A 24,644-nucleotide genomic window follows, 5' to 3' on the forward strand; every position below is an offset into this window, starting at 1 on the left:
TTGCTGGGCCAAAAGGTCTACACAGTTTTATAATTCTTGGCATAATTCTGGATTGCTCTTCAAAATAGTTGAATAAGTTTACAGTTACAGCAACAGTGTATTAGTATTATTTTCCTACATCCCCTCCAACACTTATAATTTTGTTCTTTTATGATCTTAGTCAATCTGATGGATGTGGATAGACATATTAGAGTTGTTTTGGTTTGCATTTCTCTAATCAATAATTATTATAAATCTTTTCTCTATGGTTATATATAAATTTGATTTATTTCATCCCCAAATTGGGAATTTTAATGTAGCAAACAAATACATAAATTTTTAAATAAAAAATTTCAATAATAACAATAATAAGTAAAATTAAAGGTTTAAATGATGACAGGGTAGATGTGCTCTCTACCTCACTTCTAGCACCTATATTCTGACTTGTATTTTAATATCATATATAAATATTATATGTATTATTTATTATATATGGTGAATATTATATATAATACCACATTTTATAAAATTATATATACTATTTGTTATAATTATTATATATATATGTGTGTCCTACTAGGTAGAAGGATCCCATGGGGAATGGACTATATAATAACTATAAGTAATATATAATCATTAAATGTAAGGTGCTAACTTTAGCTATTATTTGGTTCAACTTCTTTTAAAAATGAAGAAACTGAGACTAGAGGGGTTGAGTTATTTGTGAAGGTCATCTGTTTCACTAGTTCATTATCCAAATCTCAAACTAATATCTCTGACTCTTGTGTCTATTTATTCCTATGTTTCTATACTGAATTATGGTAAGAAAAAAAGTTGAGAAGTCTCTAAATCGGTTAATATTGTTGCACAGAGGTTAATATTGTTGCATCAATAGCTGAAAAAATGTACAAAGGATTTAAAAGGGGGCAGGCAAGAGGACAAATACAAAGGCTAGAAGTCTTTTGTAAAAATGCCAGGAAGACTAAAGCTCTATATGAAATAAATCTTTCAAATAAATATTAAGGGCAACAAAAAGAGATTTTAAAACCATGTTGGGGTCAAGGGAAAAGAACAAAGCAAAGATAGGAGGGACACTTGGTAGTGAATAGCATGAGGATAAAAACATGAAGAGAAGAAGGAATACAATGTTCCTTTAATTTCCCTGAATTATCTTTAAACTAGAAAGGATAGAATAAGATTACTATTTTTTCTAGGTTCCTTCTTGTGCATTAATATGGTAAGAAGGCACACAGAAACCCCAAGTGAATGAAAGAAACAAAGTCAGGAAAAATAAGATTCTGGATACCTTGAAAAAATGATGGGTATGATCACTACTCTGGAAAATCACAACTAATAGGAGACATCCCTACAAGAAAGGAAACAGAAATGTCCCAATTTTCAGGAAAAAAATAAAAGAGTTGGATTTTTCAAAATAAAGGTTGGTGACTTTGATGTTGATTCCTAGCAAATTCAGGGATGGTTTCTGAGAAATCAAAAAGATTTGTCACAATCAGTGAGCATAGATTCATTAAGAATTGTTCATTTTAGACAAACATTATTTCCCTTTTTGATCATGCAGCAATATTTGATGAGTTAATGATCTTATTTATTTGATTCTCTATCTACCACAGGGACAAGAGTAAGTCAGGGAAGGAAATAAGCACTTATTTTTGCCCTCCTCAATGCCAGCTGTGATGTCCTTTGCAAATATTACCTCTTCCTCACAACAACCTTGTGAGGTTGGTGTTGGTATTATTACCATTTATTTTTTGATAGTTGAAGTAACTGAAGCAAATAGAGGTTAAGTGATTTGTCCCTGGCTACCATAAATATTAGGTTCATGTCTGAGATGAGACTTGCACTCAAGTCTTCCTGACCCCAGGTCCCATGGCTCCATATTGTTACCATAGAGATTTGTAGCTCATCCATGCCTTCTCTTTTCTATATCTATTCCTAAATCTTCCACAGAGGATTGTTTGGTGCTCTGCACTACTTTCTTTAGCTTGTGGCTATCAGTGAAAACTAAAGCTTTCTATCTTACAATAGCGTGACTTACTATTGCATTTGTGGTTCATCTGTTTTCTGGTCACATGTTTATGCTATATTTTTATGCCACTTTTCAAATGTATATCACCTTTGGTAATATGTTGCAACTTACTTATATCTACTATACATCTCTTCATTGAACTTCAGATAACTCATAATTTTGATTGTCCTAGAAAATAGAAGGAATAGCAACATGTAGGATGTACATAGCAACAAACTCTGCCTCCATAAAAGGGAAACGAATAAACAAAACTTCTCAACAATTGGTTTCCTCAAAATGAAATGGGATGGTTGGGAAAATAATAGGTTATTATTGAGGGAATTGTGGGAATTGAGTGAACCTCTTATAACTCAGTTCTGGAGCTGGCTCAGTACCCTTTCTATTCAATTATAGGTCTAGTCCAATTTCTGTCTTGTGAGAAAACATTATTCAATTATAGAAATTGTAAGAAAACATTATTGCATTGCTTGAACCTACCTATGCATAGCTGGGAAGCTGGGTCACCTCCAACTGTTTTTTAGAGACCCTCCCCCAAAGAACTAGGTTATATTTTCCAGAAACCCAATCAGACCCAAAGACTGATACAAGGAGTCTCCTCACAATTATGTATATCAAGCAACCCATATGTCTTGTCTGAAAAATAGCCATGTAGTGGTTAATCAATTATTATTACCATGATCTTTTGATTTAAAATAAACACTTTGGGGCAGAGGGCCACCTTTTTCTGATTTCATGGAATTCTATCTATTTGCTCCTCCTCCCAACTCTTGAAACTCACTTATCACCCTCTCAACTCAAAGCCCCTCACATTTCTGCCAATTAAAAATAAAATTTCCTAATTATATATCTGGCATCCTGTTTATTAACTTTTAATGCATAAAAAATCTAGCATCCTCTGTATTTAGGGTACAATGCCAAGGTGAGGAAGACCTGATCCCAATTTGTTAAGCATTTGGCAGACATTACTTAATAAATTACTTAATATATTACTTAATAAATTACTTAAATAAATGCTCGGGAGCTCGAACCTTGGTTATTGCAGTTATTTAAGATTTTACCTTATGAATTACTCATTGGAAGTCTTCAAGAAATGGTTCAATGACCACTTGCCACGTAGGTTATCCCATTTACTTCTTGTTTGCACAAACTTATTTGTAATTCATCTCTTTTCTCCCATTAGACTATAAGTTCCATAAGAGCAGATTATTTTTTTCTTTCTTTATTCTCAGGATTCTGCATAGTAACTGGCACATGGGAGACCCTTAATAAATGTTTGTTGAACTTTTGCCCAGAGGGGATTCTTGTCTACCTACATATTTGATGAGATGACCTTTATACCCCTTCAAAATCAGAGATTCTACAATTCTCTAGAGATGATGGTTTTCTATGATTCACAGGTAAATCACAACACCAGGAGTTGATCTGCATGGAAAAGATGGTGGTTTGTGTTAGGAAAGAGATTGCAACCACAGGTGAGTACAATTTCATAAATGTAAAACACCCAGACTTCTACTTTATTAAATTCTAGGATCAGATAATTGTTAATTTATTATATTTTTCCAAGGCATATATCCTCATTGAAATAACTCAAAGGGTTGACCGCCCAACTTTATAACATTATCTTGATAATATTTATTATTTTTTAAAAGCCATTAAGCCTTTTGTCTCAGTATCAATTCTAAGACAGAAGAATAGAAGGGCTAGGTGATTGGGATAAAGTGACTTGCCCACGGTCACTAGGAAGTATCTGAGGCCAAATTTGAACCCAGGTCTTCATCACCCTAGTGCTCTCTCCATTGTGCTACCTTGATGCCCTGGTAACATTGATTATTAATTTACTTTGTTTTTGTAAAGCCATTCTCTTGATTGTCTATGGATCTCATGGAAAAGAATTATTTCTTTGGTTTGCACATAGCAGGCAATTAATAAATATTTGTTTAATTGATGTAATCACACAATGATTTTCACATACAAGAGCATCCAGAGAACCTCATTTTCTATGTGGAATCACTTTTCCATGTGTTCATTGGGTAGGGAATCCATCTTCATGCAAAAAATGTCCTTCCAAAGGTCTCCATATTCAATAATTAGGAGTTCATTAAACTATTTATATTGTTGTAACTATCAAAAACCTTGAGATGAGGAAAGTTCAAGAATGAGGTACATTGGCTGCATCTCTGCATTAGGACTGATATATTCCTGAATGAGTCGCAAAACACAAGCATGTTAGTTGGCTATGTGTTTAACTGAAGCATTGAGGCAAGTGGGGGCAGAGATGCAAAGTAAGAATATTATTGATTACCAACTCCAGTATTTTCTGACCAGATAAATCTTATTTCTTATAAGTTTTTGGTTGTCTCTTTGTGGTGACGTGGGCTGAAAAACTATAGTTTTCCTTGGATTTCTTGATGATTTCTTGGTACAATTCTTTAAAAAAAATCCTTTTTTATTAGCAGTTCCAGTAGAAGTAGGCTATTCTGCTTCTCCTCCATCCGTTTTGAGGATAATTTCTAATCTTTCATTTTATGTTAATCACTGACACATCCATGGATAATTAATTGTCAAATAAAATTCATAGAGATTACAAATTATTCTTACTTGTTTGATGTATTTTAAATGACTTGTTAAGTAATGTTACCAGCTATGTATGTTATTTTTAATTCTTTTGGCATGCTTTTTTCTTTGAAATATCTTAAAACTCCATCCCTGTGGTTATCTTTATAATTATGCTACCCCTAACTAGGATTTATTTTATTGTTATATTTTTTAATTCTTTAATGGTCAATTGTGTACTAAAATATTTTAATTTAATGTGATTATTCCATTATAATTATTATCAAATATAGTGCACTACAGAAACACAATATTTCTTCCATTCTATAGTGGAATGATTGAATTTCCTAAGATTTTGCTACCTAATCTTACCTTCTTCAATTATGTTCATCACAGTAGAAGCTATCTGAGTTTTAACTAATTATTTAGCTTTCACATCTTTGCTTAAAGATAGAGAAAATAAGCCTATTGCTTGTACATAAATCAAGTGTTGTTTTCCATCTGGATACAGAACTTTAGATTCAATAAGCCACATTCCATTCTCCTCCTGTCCTCATGATGCTTGTAGGCCGACCTCTCATTGCCTTTTCATTCCTTAAACATCACTCAAATATCAGATGCTAATGTGTCACCTTCTGTATTTGTTTGACTATGTGACAAAATGATTGGCATGTGTTAACATAAGCCCAGACATGCATAACCCAAACTCCAGCTGGGACTTCTCATCTTTGTCTTAGAAACAGTCCTGTTGTGCTTATGTTTCAGTAGCTCCAATCATCCTCTGCTCATCTTTTTCTAGTCTCCACTGATTTTGTTTTCTTTTATGTATCTTCTTCCTATAGTATTTGACAAATTTAATGTTCCCTACCTGAGGATAAAAAAAATTATTTTTGCTTCCCCTTTTCTTATATTCTTCTTTATACTTAAGATAATATCTTCACAACACATTTAAAAATAACAAATTTATTGCAAAATTCACTAAGAATCTTTTCTTTATAATTTAAGAAACTCTGCCCATATATCTGGCCCATAACCAGTTAAACTTCCTGGCTAATGTTTTACACAAGTCCTTAAAAGTTAAATAACAGTTGTCCCATGAAATTGTGTTTTCTTTTGCTTTGGGGGACAAGGAAACCAGCTGTTCCAAACTCCTTATTAATCTTTCTGAGGAGGACCCGTGGCTTTCCTGGAAGACCAGGTAGTTGAATGAGTAGATATGCTATTTTTATTCTGTTCTTTTCTTGCCCAACCACATGTGGAATTCTGTGCACCATATATTGGGAAGACATGGATAAGTTCAAGCAAGCTCATAAGTAGGTTACTAGGAGGGTGAGACAATTTGAAGCCATGATAAAGTAGGACTTAAAGGAACTGTGGGTATTTACTTTGGAGAACATATGACAAGAAATACATTTAACAAATAACTGCCTACCCTATATATGTAAGACATTGTTCTAGGCAATCAGAATATATAAAAAAATATAACAAGTTGCTTTCAGTGAACTATTTTTTTTTTTGGCAGAGTAGTATTTGGGACAAAGCAGAGACACTTTTGAGGAGGGATACCTTAGTATAAAACTCCAAGTTTAACAACGACTCTCTTCAAAATTATACTGTAAATAAGGCAGTGCAATTGTCATTATCCACATTTAACAGATAAAAACATAGAAATTGTGAGGTGAAATGGCCTATCAACTTGATAACATGCATTGATCACCTACTATGTGCTAGGCACTGCTCAAGGTGTTGGGGATAAAAAAAGGAGGCATAATATAATCTCTGACCTCTAAGAACTCACAATACCTGAATCCCATGGTGAGTAAATATCAAAGCTAAGACTAAAACCATTGTCTGCTGTTGGCAGGGGATTATTTTACCTGAATCCTGATCTCTTTTTTTAAAAAAAAATGTTCAATTATTTTTTTACTGAAGAGTTATACATATAATTAGAGAAATGATGGCATCTCGGTGGGTGTGATAGTGCAGGTGGCAAAATGTAGTGATTCCCATTATAAAAACATTCTGTCACGTCAACTAAGCTGATTAACAATAAATCCATGTGGACTTGTAAAGCCAATAGCATTAGTGACTAAGTGAAGAGGAAAGAACAGGAAGCCCCCTCCTAAAATCATCTCCAATATTTTACTAATATGTACATTGTTATCTTGCTTTTTGTGTTTGATACATTGCTCTGAGCAGGCTGAAAACTGTTCCCAATATCAAAAGTTTAGCCTGCTACATCTAACAAAACAACTATCTAGTAAAGAAAGGTGAATTTGCATTTGAATAGATGAGACAATAGTTCTGGTTTCTATGTCTTTATTAAAATTTTAAGTCATCTTTAGAGAAAGAAATGTGGTTAGATAATCCAAAGAAAAGAAGACAACATCCCCCAATATACCCGTGATAAAAAAAAAAAAATCATATGTTCAAAAATATTTACAGCAGTTCTTTTTGTGGCAGTAGAGAACTCTAAGCTAAAGGATATTCATCAACTGGGGAATGAATGAATAAAAAATTATCACCCTAGAAGAAGATCACTGTGACCTTACAGCTATTGGCTTTGATTTTTTAGTTCTTCCCAGAACTCAGGCTAGCCATATTCACTTCATCATGGTTCTCTGTGCTCTGCTTCCGACTCCTTGGATTTCTTTCTCCATCATTTCCCCCTCCCCTACTTGTGACTACCTTCTTTCTATCCTTAATACAGCTTATTTGTATGTGTCATCTTCTCAGAGTAGAATGTAAGCTCGTTGAGGACAAGGACTATCTTTATTTTTGCTTTAGTTTTCATTTCTAGCTTAGCACAGCTCCTGGCACATAAGTAATGCTTATTAACTTGACTTCCTAGATAAAGAAAAAAGAAGATAATTGGTTCTTACTCTTCTATCTCTAGTCCTAAACCAGCCCTTTATTCATTTACAGCACCTGGAAGCCTCACTACCCTATGGGATCGAGGAAATATATTTCCCTTTTCCATTTTCTCTTCTTCTCCACAACACTAAGCTTCATGGAACCAAACCTGCAGATATGACAATTATCGCTAAGACCATCAATAAACACTTAGGAAAAGGAAGTTTCAATTTCCAAGTATGAAAGAAAATGAAAAGTCATTGGGAAGGGGGCAATTCGAGCACTCCTTTAAAATATCTGTTTCTTTTAAAACTAAAGGAATCAGAGGACAAAAGGGGAGATGTTGACTTCATGGTGAAAATGTTGTCTCAAAAGGCAATCCATAAGCTTTGTAGAGAAATATATTTAAAACCTCTTTTAAAAATAATTTATGTCCTCTGCCTTCATTAAAACATACACCACTTTAACAGAAACTAACAAAAGCTTAACATTGTTATTATTATCAATAATGATATTGAAAAAATAATTTTAATTATTATCAATAATAATATAGGTAAAGAATCATGTCTGGCTCCCTATTGAGCTTGTTTCTTTATTTTAATTTAAACCAACTATAAATTGAAAATGCTCACTCACAAATATATAGTGTAAAATGGTAGGATAATTTTGCTAACTCTCTTCCTGAGAGAAAAGGAACTTCATATGTATGAAGTAAAATACCTCCATGCCAGCTTTGATCCCATGTGGGACATATGAGTCACAGAGTCATGTGTCCCTCAGGGTCCCATCTGGTGTCCCCTAGCATCCGTGCCAGCATCCCTGCTCAGGCATAAGGTCATATTATGTTAGAAATCCATTTACCTATGATGCATGGCTGGGAGGAGTGCAGACTTTTTGAAAAGCTATTGTGAGAAGCAGAGCACTCTCTTTCTCTGGGCAAGGCACTGGAACTAACTGACTCCCTGGGCTAGCTCTTCTGTCTGCCTGTCTTTCTGTCTGTCTCTGTCTCTTTCTCTGTCTCTCTGTCTTTGTCTCTCTATCTTTCCCTCATTATCTTATCTGGTGATCTCTGACAGTTGCAACAGAGGATTGGATTTTTACCAAGAGTTAGAAAGTTATAAAGACTGAAAATCCTTTTTAAAACTTTCACCCTCTTTACTACTAAAAGCTTTTAAATTTGGTAATAAGGCTCCAGATTAATTTTTATTTCTAAAAAAACACTATGGAGCAAGGGCTTATTAAGGCCCTTTATTTAAAAAAGGTAATTGGGGTTAAGTGACTTCTCTAGGGTCACACAGCTAAGAAGTGTCTGGGCCATATTTGAACTCAGGTCCTCTGAACACTAGGCTTTGAACTATCCGTTGTGCTACCTAGTTTTCCCTGCTTATGACTCTATTAAGGAATTTTTAGTGTAAACTTTTTGATCCACTGTTACAAAACTCCAAGAGGATTATGAACTGTTAAATAAGAACCATTCATCTCTTATCCATAATGGAAAACTATACTTTATAAAGGATATCTATGACTAGGATAGCTATTGGAGGTGGAGAATAAGTTGGACCCAGAATTAAATTGGGAAAGAAAGAGGACTCAAGGAAACTGATGTAGAATGCATATAGAAACAGAAAAATTAATATGATTACAGCACCATAAAGATAAACAGCTTTGAAAGACTTAAGAACTCTAATCAATGCAATGTTAAATAACAATGACTTCAGATTAACCATGTTGCCCATCTCCTGACAGAGAGGTGATGGGTATAAGACAGAAAAAAAAGCAAATACATTTGGATATAAGCATTATGGGATTTTTTTTCTTGATAGTGCAAGTTTGTTACATGAAAATTTTCCTTTCTTTTTAAGGGGTGGTGGTGGTGTTGTGAAGAGAGAGAAAAGATTGTCAGTTGAATCAAGTGACATACAATAGAAAAGAGTACACTGAATTAATTTGGGAAGATGATCAACACTTTCAAGAATCCCAAATGGATCTATGAAATAAAAAATGTATCATTTTCACCCTAATATTTTCCTAGTGATACTATATGACTACAAATTATGGAATGTATTCTCCAAAGGATAGTATTGTAACAGACTGAGAGTAATGCATAGTAATGCATAGTAAGCATTTTTGTTGAAAAATGGCAAAATAATATAAAAATTATAACTTCTTTTAAAAGTGTAAATTTGAAAGCATTTTCTTTGTAATGATTTACATGAGAAAAGTACTAAGAGATTGGAGGAAAGAAATAACCATTTAATAAGCACTTACTGTGAGCCCTGCATTCTTAAGATGTATAGCTACTGTAGGAATGTAGGTAAGGGATAGAGTAAATTTCACAGATTAGCTTTAAGAGGAAAAGAGGAGAATTTGGATACAAGCCCTGGGAGAGGATTCTGAGAAGGAAAAAAGGATTGTGGGAGTTTGTACTGGCATTAATGGTCACTCTATCTTGCTTGCTTTTGACTAAGTAGGACGGAGGTTTTGCTCTGGCAAATTTTCCTTTGGCAGTCCTAATCTCTTAGAGATTAGTGATTCCCTGGCTTGAGAATCTGCCCTATAGTGGACTGTTTTTCCTGAGATACAGAGACCATCTATTTGCCTGTGATCCATCTGCCAGAAATGTACTTGGCCAAGGTAATCCCAAAGGATTTGTCACCTGGGACTTTGGGTTATCTAGTGAAGCCAAACCCAGGCTTTAGGTAAGGGCTCAGATACACCTGTGAGTTCTTTCCTCTTCTTCTTCTTGTTAATCTATATTAAGTAGGTTAGTTTGAAGTCATATAGCTTTTGGGATCTCAGATAAGAGCAGGGAGATATAAGAAGGATTTGAGAAGACCAGAAGAGCAAACCCCATGAGGAGGGGCATAAATTGGGGGAAGGAGCTATAGCTGGATAGATTTTGGACTGTATTTATTATTTCCCCACCATTAATAAATTTGTTTTTAATATTTTTAAGGTTTGTGCTTCACTGGCTCTGGGGAGGTTCCTAGGTGGGTTTTATCATCTCTCATCCATCTAGGAAAGATTGTTGTTTCACTACAAACAGAAACAAATAAAAACTGTCCCTGCTCTAAAAGAGCTTTATTCTAGGAGGGAATGGCAATACACAAAAGGGATCTGAAAGAGATATTAAACCAAAACATATGTAATTGAAAATTCTGGGGACCAGCATGTGATGATAAATAAGAATAATAGTTGGACATCTGGAGTGCTATGCTGGTATTTCTAAGTTGTTAAAAGACCAGGGAGAAGTATTTCAGTCCTTAGATATTCTTTTCAGGATTTATGGAAGAACATGGAAAAGTATGAACCAGAATGAGATGGCACAAGAGCTTTATAGTCTTCACCACTAAAAATAATGCTTATATTAATGTGATAATATGCTCTGGGAAGTACCCAGTAACAGAAGTATGCCCAAAATGGTATATCATATTTTCTCTTCCCCACTTTTCTTCTACCTCTAATAATTGGCTTTTGAAGTCTTTTTTGAGCTCTTCCAGAATCTGGGTCCAATCCATATTTTTCTTTTGGACTTTTGTTTCCTTTACTTTTGCTGTTCCTATCTGTGTCTCCACCTTTCTCTTTGTCTCCATAAAAAGTCTTTAGTCTTAGGTGTTTTTTTTTTTTGATTGTTTGCTCATTTTCCCTATCTAATTATAGGTAGGCTCTGTTTTCTGGGGAGTTAGGGGTACCCTCTTAAACTTTAGTCCTTCCTTGATGTTATTTTTGGCTTATTTTCTAGATTGTTACTAGTTTACCAGATGATTTGAGGGCTGAGAACTTTGAGAACCCCCTAGCCCTGATGATTCAATTGATTCTTGAGATGCTGATAGCTTAAAGACTTTCCTCTGCCTTGGGTGTATCCTTTATTTTTTTTTTTTAAACCCTCACCTTCTATCTTGGAATAAATACTGTGTATTGGTTATTGGTTCCAAGGCAGAAGAGTGGTAAGGGCTAGGAAATGGGGGTTAAGTGGCTTGCCCAAGGTCACAAAGCTGGGAAGTGTCTGAGGCCAAGTTTAAACCTAGGATCTCCCACCTCTAGGTCAGGCTCTCAGTCCACTGAGATACCCAGCTGCTCCCTTGGGTGTAAGCTTTTGATCTCATTCTGAATTTGATCAGGTCAGGTACAGATCAGATTCTAGCCCCAGGCTTAGACTCACATTTTTTGGTCTTAAGGTATTCTTGATTCAATCAGGCACACCCTTGATTGCCCTGTCTTGGAGTTCTACCCTTAGTTTTGGACTAAAAGATCCCAGGGAGGCTTCCCCTGAGAACTATGTCCTCACCCCAAGCTGGGTTATAGTCCCACCCCAGCATAGACTGGAATTCCTGGCTTCACCCCGGGCCCACAGGGATCAGCCCTTTCAGCCCAGATTGCACTGGGCTGGGACTCTTGGCTTCTCCATAGGTTTGCAATTTCAAGGGGTATTAGTTGGCTTGGACCACTAATTGCCTGGCAGTATCTCAGGGTCTGATTTAGCTTGAACTTAAGTTAGGCATATGTGAGAGCAGATGTGGGAGGTGTGGGGTATGGCGGTGTGGGTGGCTTGCTCTTGAATCCCTGCTTATGCCTCTTGCTAGCTCTGGTCCCCTCTCCCCTCAGTTCCCCAGATGGTCTCTGCCAACTTTTTGCTTTTTTCTTTTATTGAAGGTGGTTTCCCTCTCTCTATGTTGGTCCTTTCACTCCCTATGAGTGCCCTAGTTACTCCTCCATCTTGGCTCCACCCCAGAAGATTAGTATATCATCTTTGACTATCTACGTATCCCTTGATGATTTATTTTCTTTAAGCTATTTTCTTTACTTCAAAGCATATTGTCTTTGATTTTGTTATATTCAAGTTAACCTAAGGCCTAAAAACTTAATAATGTATGAATAAAATTAGGAATATATAACTTGAATTTTGGGATGTGTTTGTACATTTGTATGTGTGTAAGTACAAGCAAGAGAAGCTGACAAAGAAAGAAGTTTACAGGTATGCAGGTACTCATCATAGCATAACAATAATGAAATCAGAAGGAGTGGGAAGAATTGAGGTCACAATTATAAAAATTTTGTCATCATGTAATGGAGAGAACAATGACCTTGCAATTAAATGAACTGGATCCTAATTCTACATTTGTTATAACATGTACATATATCCTTGAAAAAGACATTTTATCAAGGACTCAATTTTCTCCTTTTTAAAATGAGTGGAAGGAGAGAAGAAATGAACTCTATGTCTCTTCTTTCTCAAACAGCCTAAATTATTTGTATGTATGAGTGACTTTGTTTTGAGAATGAGTCTACATAACATGTAGACACAAAATGTGAAGAGGGAGAAATTATAACACTGTTGAGATTGTGTATAGCACACTTCATTTTAGAAACTGAATTGTCATATACAAATATCCCAATATTGATTTTTTTTCTGTTTACTGTCCTGGAGAGAGATTCCAAGGAACAGGAATATATCTAGTTTGCCATTCCTATATATTGTTTTGTTTCCAACAGAACTTGGAGAAGGTCCATAAATCAAATTGAAAAGCAGTCAGGAGTAGAATGAGAGATCCTGGCATCCCTTTGGTTTTGTCCCCAGATTTTGGCTGCATGTGTTTATTGAAAGATCAGTGAAAGAGTATTCTATTCTTGTCAAGTCTCTTCTTTAGCTATTGTTTCCCTCTATTATTTCCAACAATTGGCTATATTTTGCATCATCTGAACAGTTGAGACAATCAGGTTACAAGTAGACTGAATGTGTAAGATGAGGTCAATGCAAAGTGTCCTTGGTTTACAATTTAGTGTTGATGCCAATCTTTTAAATGCCTAGCGAAATTGAACTGAAGAGACTCATAATAAAAGCAATAAAACTATGTAATGGAGGCTGTGCGTTGGCTGAAGTTTGGTAATTAGTTCAGAATTTCTTGATCAGAAAAAAAGTGAGAGAATCATGGGCAGGGAAAAAGAAAGAATGAGCACCTGATTGTTCATAAATATCTGTTAATAATTCAATCAAATGCTATTGAATGAATATTTAGTGAATGCATCAAATAAGCATGATGCTGTGTATATAATAAAGGGCTTAAAGGAAATAGAAATCTAGTTCTTACTACCAAGAAACTGACAACCTAGTATTAGAACATAGGTAATAATGCAACTAATAATAATTTGTATGCATATAGTTAATATTTATTATGCATATGGTTTACATGATGATATATGGAGTTTTATATATACATATATATGTATACATACATAAATAGGTAGATTCGTAGGTGAAGAGATTTGACTACAACTTAGATTGGTAGAGCCAAAAAGAAAGCAAGATACCAAGGCCATCTGATTCCTACTTGTTTTTTTATCCTTTACACTCACTGCTTCTATAGAATTTTCTTATACTCTTTCAGACAATAAAATACCATAGGATTAAGAAATAGAAGTGACCTTAGAGATTTCTACAAACCGCTTGCACAAAAGAAGAATTAGATAAGAGGTTCAGGGGGAAAGGTCTCTATGATATTGTAGTGATTGATGAAGAACTTGTAACTAACTGGGCATCTGCTGACAAACAGAACAGCTGATAAATTTGTGACTTTCCTTAATGATAACTTCATCCATCAAAAGGTGGAAGGAATGACAAGGGAAACTGCAATTCAGGACCTTATTCTAACCAACAAGGAGGGACAAGACATTGAAGTAGAATTGATAGGAATCTTGGGTATAAGTGACCACATAGCCTAAAAATCTGGAACAGAGAAGAAAGATCTAAACAGTTTTTTATATTCAATTTAGTTTTATGGAGAGCAGACTTCACATTTCAAATAAAGGATAATTAGGATTCATTGACCTAATATGTTGATGGAGAAGTAGACCTCCTAAGAAGGGGAGAGGGTTCTTCAGCGTGAATTTCATGACTGTGTGGAAAATTTATTGATTATCTCATTTTTGAAAGATGTTTATGAAGATGGATGCAGGGGAAGCATTGTAGTCAAGAACAAGTTAAACCTGCTTAATTCTGATGACAATGAAAGAAAAATTTCAAGATATGTAGGGGGCAATATAAATATCCAATAATGGGTATCTGGACCATGATGTAGTCTTCTATATAGTCTCTTGTTTTAGTGGAGTTCATCTAATCAAGGGCTATAAAGATGTCTTTGCCGCTGTTTTTCGATCTACTCAGGACTTTTAACTAAATAGGAAAGGAGAGAGATAAAACTCTATAAATATATCTTACTCATCTACTTAATTCTAGGTCAAGTTTATTGTTTATTTTCATTGGATTTCCAATTCTGTTTGATACCTTTCTTCAATATGTTCTAGTCTGTGCAAGTGAAATTTTCATCTACTTTGATTTTCTAATGTAGATGGTTGTTAGGTCAACTCCTTCTAGGGTTATGTACTTCACTTTGTAAGGAGACTTTGTAAACATAAACATCAAACTATAAATTGGATAATTTTTAACATTTTTGATATTATTTGATCCAGTGATTATTTTCACCTTTTTTATTATATGGTTGGCATTAACAAGAGTGAGGGATAATGGATAGATTGATCAGTCACTACATAAAATCCACGAAAGTCAAGCTCTCTAAAGGAAGATCCTGAGAATCTGGAGGAACTCACTTTGGAAGATCTATGGGGCAATATTGACAAGTAACAAAGGATTAGAAGATAATGATAACAGTTTATAAATTAATAGCTGAGAGACTATACTTCTAGTTCAATCCCCTTCCTCATTTTATATATGGGACTTACAGAAATTATGTGATTTGTTCAAGTCACATAGCTAGTAAATAGCAAAACAAAGATTAGAAAATAGATTAATGTTTTTCTATTGGTTAGTCTGTTCATACTTCATCAATTGAATTATAATCATTAATGAAAAATTTCAACTTGATAGGAACTATTAAGGAATTGAATTGAGAATGGAAATAAAAAATGTGAAACCATATCTGATATTCAAGCAATATATTTGGATTTAAAATATCTATCTTGTAAAAGATTTTTAGTAGGGTAGAGACCTGACATTTTAAGAAAGATGTCCAGAATTTAATTAAAAGTGAATTGTGTGATATAAATTATCCATGTCTTTACCCAAATTTCTTCTCAATAACCAAGGACAAGCAAGCATCATTGGATTCCCTTTTAGATAAACACTGTTCTCACTAAACTATGCATGCAAGGCAATTCTCCTACGACCTGAATCCCAGGAAGGAAACTCAGGAAGATGCATAAACTCACACAATGAAGAACAAAGCAACATAAACTCTTTTTTATCATTCGTACAGGAATTCTTCAATGTCCACTGACTTGCCCAAATCTTCTTATGAACTTTACTGTAGTTCTTGCCTTTAACAAAACAGAAGAAATAATGCTTTAGAGTTTGCAACTATCAGGGGAATTTCTTATGTTAATTTTTATATGCTACCCTTAATCATTTTCAAGCAGTTAGCAAGAGATATGGCCCATCCCCTAGCTGCCTGAATAAAAAACATATTGCTCCATTTGCTACCTATTGGTTCCCTCTGTGATCAGTTCCTTATTTTAACTAATTTGTAAGAGATTTTTACTCACAGGGTGACACATCAGATGCAGGAATTTTAAAGTTTAATGGTTATATCTGGATAATTTAAAAAGGAACACACTAATTTTGAAGCAAAAGGGTATCTGAGTACTCCTTCACCTGGGAAACAGGTAGGATCAAGAATACCTACATGTTTTACCCATGTAAAACATCAATGAGGAGGTTTTGTTCAAAAGTGACTATAAACTTCTGAGCTTCTTTAGAATATCTACTTCTTTAAATTATGTTATGTTCTTTTTTAAAAGTAAAGTTCATACACTAATTATGTTTGAGAATTTCCCCTAACCTTCCCCATCCCCACTATAGACTCTAAATGATCACCCTAATGCAAATATCAATAATATGGAAGAAGGTTTCCTTCAATGACACAAGTAAAACTCAATGGAATTGCACATCAGCTAGGGTAAGATAGGAGGGGTGAGAAAAAAACATGAATCATGTCATCATAGAAAAATATTGTTAATCTTGTTAATATAAATCTTGTTAATATAAATTGTATCAACAGCTATGTGGTCATGGTCATAATGAGTAGTTATTATTTAATTCCAATTTCAAACTTAGTGAAAAACTCAGAGATTTTAACCATCCTTTTTGCTATAGTCTTGTTTTCCCTCAAACTAAAGCATTATATGTTTTTGTACAAAATATCCTAAATATAGAAATTCTTATTGGTAGAGGTATAATTTTGTTCTGCTAATTTTCAAGGGCTTATAGTGGTTATAGACAATATAAAGCAACCATAGACCAAAAATAAAGCAAAAACACCAGTCTTATTGGTATATATGTAAATCTAAGACAATAGACTTGCATGTTTCATTATAATCTTAATAACTCTGTATTTTTCTAAAGCTTAAATTGAATGGAAATCTGTTTCTCGGTATCACTTTTGAACATACATATCACTGAAATGATACTTTAAAGAGTAGATTCTTTGCTTGACCTCCAGTACTAATTTTGGAGTCTATTGTCTGGAACCAAAGCTTGTTATCTTCATACAGTTCTAAAATAGAGGAAAAGGGCATAGTGAGTAATGTAAGCAGAATACAGATTGTCATTTGAAGAGGACATTAGCAAAACTTAGTACTTGTATGTAGATAGTGTCTGAGGTACTCAAAAGGAATGGCATGATTCTTGAATAGAACAGTGAATTTACATAATATAAAGGCAGTTTCTGATTCTCTGATTAATAGTAAGAATCCAAAGGTGGGGTTAGTGCTATTTGTTTATCTTTATGTATATGTGTTTTTGAAAAAATAATTTTGTGTGAATTGCTTTAACCCTTCACACAAGAAAAATAAAGCTGATGAAAAGCAAATGTTGACCAAATAATAGCATATGGCTAAATGGACACCCCTTGTTTTAAATACACAAGTAGAAATCTTGGACATTTACAACAGATAAAAAATGAACTAGATTCAGAATTAGATAAAAAGGGGAAATTGGGTTTATTTCATTTTAAAATTGTGTAGTAATTTCAATTATCTTGTTACTTCTTGCTGTAAAATGAATTTTTAGCTCATGTTTTCTGGTGATATTATATGACTACAAATTAGGAAACAGCATTATTTAGAAGAGTCAAAACTACAAGTAACCCAGAGTGCTAGGGACAGATCTTTGATGAGTGGCTGAAAGCAAGCCATTATGTATTTCCATTATTAAAATATTTTGGAAATGTTGCATTAAATACACTATCAAGGACACATATGATTAGAATAAGAGTTGGACTGGTGAGAATAAGAAGCACCAGAAGGCATCTCAAATGTTTCTTTGATATGTCCTTGAGATATTAAAAGAACTAGTACAAAATATTCATAGTGTTAGGCAGTTCTTTTATGGAATATTTACAGAATAAAACCCAACAACAATGAAGGAATCTCAAAAGATGAGAAGGCACTGAGAGGTTGCAATTTTTTTTTTCTATAGGAATTTTCTGACAAGGTATTTGTGATCATATACATCACAACATCTAAATAATTGCTTGCTTTATGCTACTTTTAGTTGAAACAGAGGAAATATTTTGTTTTACTGTGGACTTACATTTGGGTTTTCTTTAAGTGAATATTATTCAATAGAAGGTAAATAAACATTGAATCTTATAGAGTACAGGAAGTTAATATTTTGAGTGCATTTGTATTGTACTATATTTTTAAATGGTCTTTTTAACTGACACCTTATGTTCTATGTATGTTACTCACCATGATACTTTTATTAGGGTATATTTGTGTGTGTGTTATAACAAGTCTCTCACTTTTCATTGTCATGCCCAATCAACCAAAGTTTGTCAGACAAATATGAATGACAGGGCTATACTTAGTAGTCAGGAACAGGTGTTTTCTTTTGTTTTCTCAAGGGTAGTAGGGAGATGCATGGTGGAATTAATCAATGCTCTGAAGGATTTTTCTGTAAACTACTAATCTATGTGATTCTCCTTTCATTGGTATAGATCACAAAATTTTTATTTTCCCCCATATACAACTCTTAACAAAAATATCCATTAATTTCTTCACAAGGACTCCACCCACCGTATTCTTTATCTAGAATGCTTTTTAAACATCAAATAGGCATGAATAAACTCATAAGAGAAACATAATTTTAAGCTTTTACTTAATTGCTACATCAAATCACACTTTCTTCTCCTTTGTCATAAGTTCATTTAAAAAAATCGCTTACTTTCTGTCTTAGAACTGCTAATAAATATTGCTTCCTAGTTAGAAAAGTGGTAATGGGCAGATAATTGTAGTTAAGTGATTTGCCCCAGGTCATACAGCTATGGAGTGTCTGAAGTCAAATTTGAATCCAGCACCTTCCATCTCTAGGCTTGGTTTTCTATCCACTGGAAGCTACCTAACTGCTCCCTCTTTAATAAATTCTAAGGCAGTGTTCAATTGTTTACAAGGTTGCCATTATTTTTACTTTATGATATTATCCTTTCTTTGGGTCAGAATCAGATCATGGGTAAGATTTTCCTTGCTTTTCTGTCTTATGGAATCATCATAGAATAAAGTAAAAACAAATAACTCTTTAGCTCTTCCTAGAGAGTGCTAGCAAATATGACTGGGCATACAAATTTACAATTAAAACAGTCCTTAATCTCAAGAAGGTTCCATTTAATATTTTTTTCCTCTAAGCTAAATGTCCCTAATTTTTTAACTTATCCCAGGTTATGGCATACTAGAATTTCAATTCAAGACCCTTTCATACTAGTTTCCATTTTTAGGACTTCTCCAAAATGTTAATATTCATTCAAAAATACAGTTCCCATAATTTGATACTGTAATCCATATATTATACAGAATAATGAACTTGTAATTTGGGGATATTGTATTTTTGTCCTTGGAAAATTCTCAATAAATATCTCTTTGTAAAAACTTTAAAAATGAAGAGAGAGAGAGAGAGAGAGAGAGAGAGAGAGATTGAGAGAGAGAGAGAGAGAGAGAGAGAGAGAGAGAGATTGAGAGAGAGAGAGAGAGAGAGAGAGAGAAGAAAGGAAAAGCAAGGTAATGGTAGAGAAATGAATGGAACAGATAATATGGGAAATGAAAGGGAATGAAGAGAAGAGAAAGTTTTTTATTTTTCTGGGATATAAGTTTAGAGAAGTCTATAACAGATCAAAAATTTCACATGTAGTACATATGGAAAGATTGGGCATGTTTACATTTTTAATTTCCCTTGTTACACATATTATTTGGTCACTCAGTACCAATAAAAATAATGTGTCTGGTGCTTTGCAAAATTCTGAGATACAAATATATTCCATACATTATGTTTTTGATAATGAGAATAAAAACTATTATAAACATATGAGAAACTGTTGAGCATTACATAATTTAGAACACATTAAATGTAATTACTATGCTAAAGCACCTCCCCATCTGTTTCCAACTCCCTATTAACAGGTAACCTGAACTTTGAATCTCGTATACTTACTCCTCAAATGTGTATTATTTCATAGAGCTAAAAGCTAGAAAGTTAAAAATCAGAGTGTAGATATTTTCCATGAAGAGATCACAAGAGGTTCTATGCTTCAACACTGAGGCTGACTCTGTGTCTTTTGCCTTTTGAGTTTTTAAGGGTAAAGGGACATGACTTATGATGGTCTAAAGTTAAATATAGGGACTTCTCTCCCAATTCTTCCCCACAAAAGAGAAAAAAGAAAAAAAAACACAGCTCTTTATGAAATCATCCTGTTCATCATTCCTTATAGCATAATAGTATTCCATCACCATAATATACCACAATTTGTTCAGTCATTCCCCAATTGAGGGACATCCCTTTAGTTTCCAATTCTTTGCCACCACAAAAAGCGCAGCTATAAATATTATTGTACAAACAGGTCTTTTCCCAATTTTTTTCATCTCTTTGGAATGTACACCTAGAAGTCGTATTACTGGATCAAAGGGTTTGCATTGCTTTATACCCTTTGGGCATAATTCCAAATTGCTGTCCAGAATACTTGAGTCAGTTCACAACTCCACCAGCAATGCATTAGTGTCCCAATTTTGCCACATCCTATACAATATTTATTATTTTCATTTATTGTCATATCAGCCAATCAGATATGTGTGAGGTGGTACCTCAGAGTTATTGTAATTTGAATTTCTCTAGTCAAGAGAAATATATTTTTCATATAGCTTTGATAAAAAAAACCGCTTATTCATATCTTTTGACCATTTATCAATTGGGGAATGATTTGTATTTTTATAAATTTGACTTAATTCTTTATGTATTTAAGAAATGAGATCTTTAGCAGATGAATTTCTCATAAAATTTTCCCCAGATTTTTTCCCACTTGATTGCATTGGTTTATTTATACAAAAACTTTTAAATTTAATAAAATCAAAATTATTCATTTATATCTTATAATAGTCTTTATATCTTGTTTGGTCATACATTGTTCCCTTCATATATATGACAGGTATACTATTCCATGTTTCCCTAATATACTTACAATATCATTCTTTTTGTCTAAATCATATGTTCATTTTGACCTTATCTTGGTATAGAGTATGAGATATAGATCTATATCTAATTTTTGACATACTCTTTTCCAGTTTTCCCACTTATAATCCATTTCTGGTGTCAATTTTTATACTTAGGTTATATGTATCCATATGAAGCTTTTTTTTTGGTAGTATTGATATGAGATATTTGTTTAAACATGATTTTTCTACTCTAATCTCTAGTTTTCTAAGTAATTTTTTTGTTGAATAGAGAATCTTTACTCCAAACATAGTAGTTTTTGAGTTTATCAAACATATTTACTTGCTTTGGTATGTTGTTTGAATAATTAGTTCTATTGATTGATATACCTATTTTTAGCCAGTTTCAAGTAGTTTCTATGATTTCTGAATTAACGTATAGTTTGAAATACCACCGTCTTTCCTTTAACTTTTTTCATTACTTTTCTTGAGAATTAAGAGCTCCTGTTCCCTCATTTGAATTTTGTTTTGATTTTTTCCCCTGGCTTTCTGATCAAGTGCTTTGGTTTTTAGATTGTTGTGTCACTGAATAAGTAAATTGATTTAGGAAGTGTCATTTTTATTATATTGGCCTAGCCCAACCATGTACTATTCACACATCTCTACTTATTTAAATCTCTCTGTGTTTCCAAAAAGACAGTCATGTGGACTTCTAAATATTTGATATATTCTTTACTTATTGAGTGATTTCTTTAGCTCTCCCTTATGGATTTTATTGGCAAAATACTGAAAGGTTGGGATTTGTGTTAATTTGTTTTACATACTGCTATTTTGTTGAAATTAACTGCATAATTTTAGTTGACATTATAAGGTTCTCTATGCAATCATAAATCATCTCCCAAAAGTGATAATTGTTTCCTCTTTGCCTGTTTTTTTCCTTATTTTTTTTATCTTGTTGCTAAAGTTAGCATTACTAGTATTGTATTAAGTTATAGAGGTAATAATGGAACTCCTGGTCTTATTTGAAAGAAAGCTGAGAAGTGCCATGGTAGGCTAAAGACTAGTCCAAATTAGGTGAAATGCTAACCAATTCTTGATATATCATTTTGACTTTTCAAAACAGAATTTAATAACCACATTTAATGTAGCCAAAAATTGTGAGCAAGGTGATTGATCAATCAAGGAAAAATATTTGATGTAATAAGGATTTAAAAATAAAACTGATATTCTTATATGACTCTAAAGACAATTACAGAGCAAGATTTCAATTCAGAAATGTTTTGAACAATAATGCATCACTGGAATAAGCAAATATTCTATCCATTTAATTATTTTGTAGGGAATGAAATCTCTCTCTGTATACAATTGTAATATAGGCCAATAAAGGAGGTTACACCCACCTACGTGGGTGAAGTGGGGAGAAGGAGAGAAAGGGTTGAGGGAATGAGAGGGGAGAAAAGGTCGATCTTCCCCTCTCTTCCCCGAGGTGAAGACAATCTGAGTTTGTCTTCCTAAGGGACAGAATATGTCTCCTCAGAGAATTGGATTGGGAGATGGAGGTTCAGGACTAGAGGAGAGGGCTTTAGGGAAATGACCCATTGCCTCCCTTCTTGATCTTAATTATTGTTGAGAGGTAGGTTAGATTTTCCTGCCTCTGTATCTTCCCAGTACCCCAACTACTACTTTTCCCTTTAAGATCTGGGTTTAGTCTTCAGCCCTAGTCTTGAGCTAGTCCTCCTCTTTGGTAAGAGGTATGGTTCCCCCCAAATCTTCAGTCCTCTTTTTTGGCATCAGAAAGTAGGTGGACTTAATCTAAATAGTAACACTTTAATAGAGAACCACACAGGAAAGGGAAATTGAAAGTTGGGTAAGGAAAGTGGGTAGCAAGAGTTCCTAGAGACTGGCAGATTGACCCCTCAAATCTCAGGGGATCCAGGCCCTTAGCCTTGACCCCTCTTCTGGTCAGCTGCTGGTTGTCCCTATTCTTGAGCTAATTTGATTAAATTTCTGGAGTTCAGGTCAAATTGGGGATAGAGAGGTGGAGAAAATCCTTAAAGAGGATCATCAGTATATGGCTCCTTCAAAGTCCAATCTACAATGTTGGAGATGAACAAAAGACTTCCAGGGATCATTAGGAGGCAGCTGGTGTACAGAGAGAGATCTCCAGACTCCAAGATCCTCTTGTCTGGTTCACAGCTGAAGAAGTAAGATGAAGTGGCAGTTTTTGAGTTTCATTCAGCCTCTGTTCTCACCCTGGAATCCTGAGTCTCTTTTCTTTTGCATATTCTTCCTTACAACTTCTGCCTGTATGTTTTCTGTACATCCTTTACATCCATTACATATATACATATTACATAGGTATATACATATTACATATATATATATATATACATATATGTATATAAGAGTTCTGCTTTGCAGTCAACATACACATTATTACTGATCTCATCTTTGTTTTCTTCCTGTGTTCTACTTACTATACTCAATGATATCATACTTGCCAGATGTGTATTGATACCTTGTTCCTTTGCTCACTTTTTATTTTGAACCCTTCTTGATCAGATCACCAGAACACTAGGCAAATATGTTTTTAGAGACTGTTGTTAGGCTACTTATTTTCTGCCAAATAATCCATTATTCTTTTGCTTTAGACCATGATACAAACAGATAAGTCCTTTTCTTAGACACCTTACAATTTTACATTATTCTTTCAAACTTTCTTCTTTAAGTCAGTTCCTGTGCTTTTAAAGAATCCATTTTCTACCTAGGATTTAATATACATCAATATGCCCATGACCTCATTGATATATGCATTGTTTCTGTCATTGGTGATGTCAAAACATTTGGAAGTTCACATTTGGTATACTTCTAATCCATAGTTTACCATGGATCTTCCAGAGAAGATATTGTCATCATATTGTATACCTTTTTTAAAAATATTTATAGTTCTTGACCAATCTATGTCTTATTTGATAATTTATTTCATTAAATTCAGCAGAAACTTATTAAGCACATACTGTTTACAAGGAATTGCATTAGCTGCTAAAGATAGAGAAGATGAAATGGTTTCTACCTTTAAGGAACTTTCATTGGATAGTAGGGAAAAAAGCTCTTACTCTTTGAAGTAGAACTAGAGGAGGGAAAGTGAACTAAAAACTGAACAGATTGCATAGGAGTACACCTAAGAAAAACTCTGAATTCTAAGAGATTAAGGTTATAAGAGAGTCTATTACAAACAAATTGAAGTACCTTGTGTAAATGTAGACAGATGAGAAATGGAATGTCAAGTTTAGAGAACAACTAATGAGCTAATTTGGATCCAATCCAATTTAAAGTAGAAACCATATGAGAGAAGGCTAAAAATCCCTGGATGAGTAATTTATATCTTATCCTAATGACTATAGGGAAGATTTTTAAACAAGAGGTTGACATGGCCAGTTTTATGTTAATTTGTCAACATAGTTGGAGATTAATTAGAAAAGAGAGAGACTAAATAACGAATGGCCAATTTGGAGGTAGTTATGATAGTTTACATAGGTGAGAAGAGGATTAGAGTCATGTGACTGAAGAGAATAGTTTGGGAAAAGTCATTGTACAAATAGAGTCAGTAACATCTGGCAAGTGATTCAATATGAGACATGAAGGAGATGAGACAATCAATGATAACCATGAGACTGTAAAACATCAGTGACTGGAAGAATGGTTGTACCACTTAAAATCAATAAAA

At 33.9% G+C, this 24,644-nt stretch overlaps 1 long non-coding RNA gene across 1 annotated transcript in view; it reads left to right on the forward strand.

The window, feature by feature from the left end:
• The first annotated feature begins 3,422 nt into the window (after positions 1-3,422).
• The window catches only part of LOC130456533 (uncharacterized), a 36,340-nt gene continuing 15,118 nt past the window's right edge, over positions 3,423-24,644 (forward strand). The window contains exon 1 of the long non-coding RNA XR_008915545.1: positions 3,423-3,498. This is a non-coding gene — a long non-coding RNA (uncharacterized LOC130456533). The remainder of the gene's footprint in view (positions 3,499-24,644) is intronic.

Source organism: Monodelphis domestica, chromosome 1 (assembly GCF_027887165.1).
Source record: "Monodelphis domestica isolate mMonDom1 chromosome 1, mMonDom1.pri, whole genome shotgun sequence".
Taxonomy (NCBI): Eukaryota; Metazoa; Chordata; class Mammalia; order Didelphimorphia; family Didelphidae; genus Monodelphis; species Monodelphis domestica.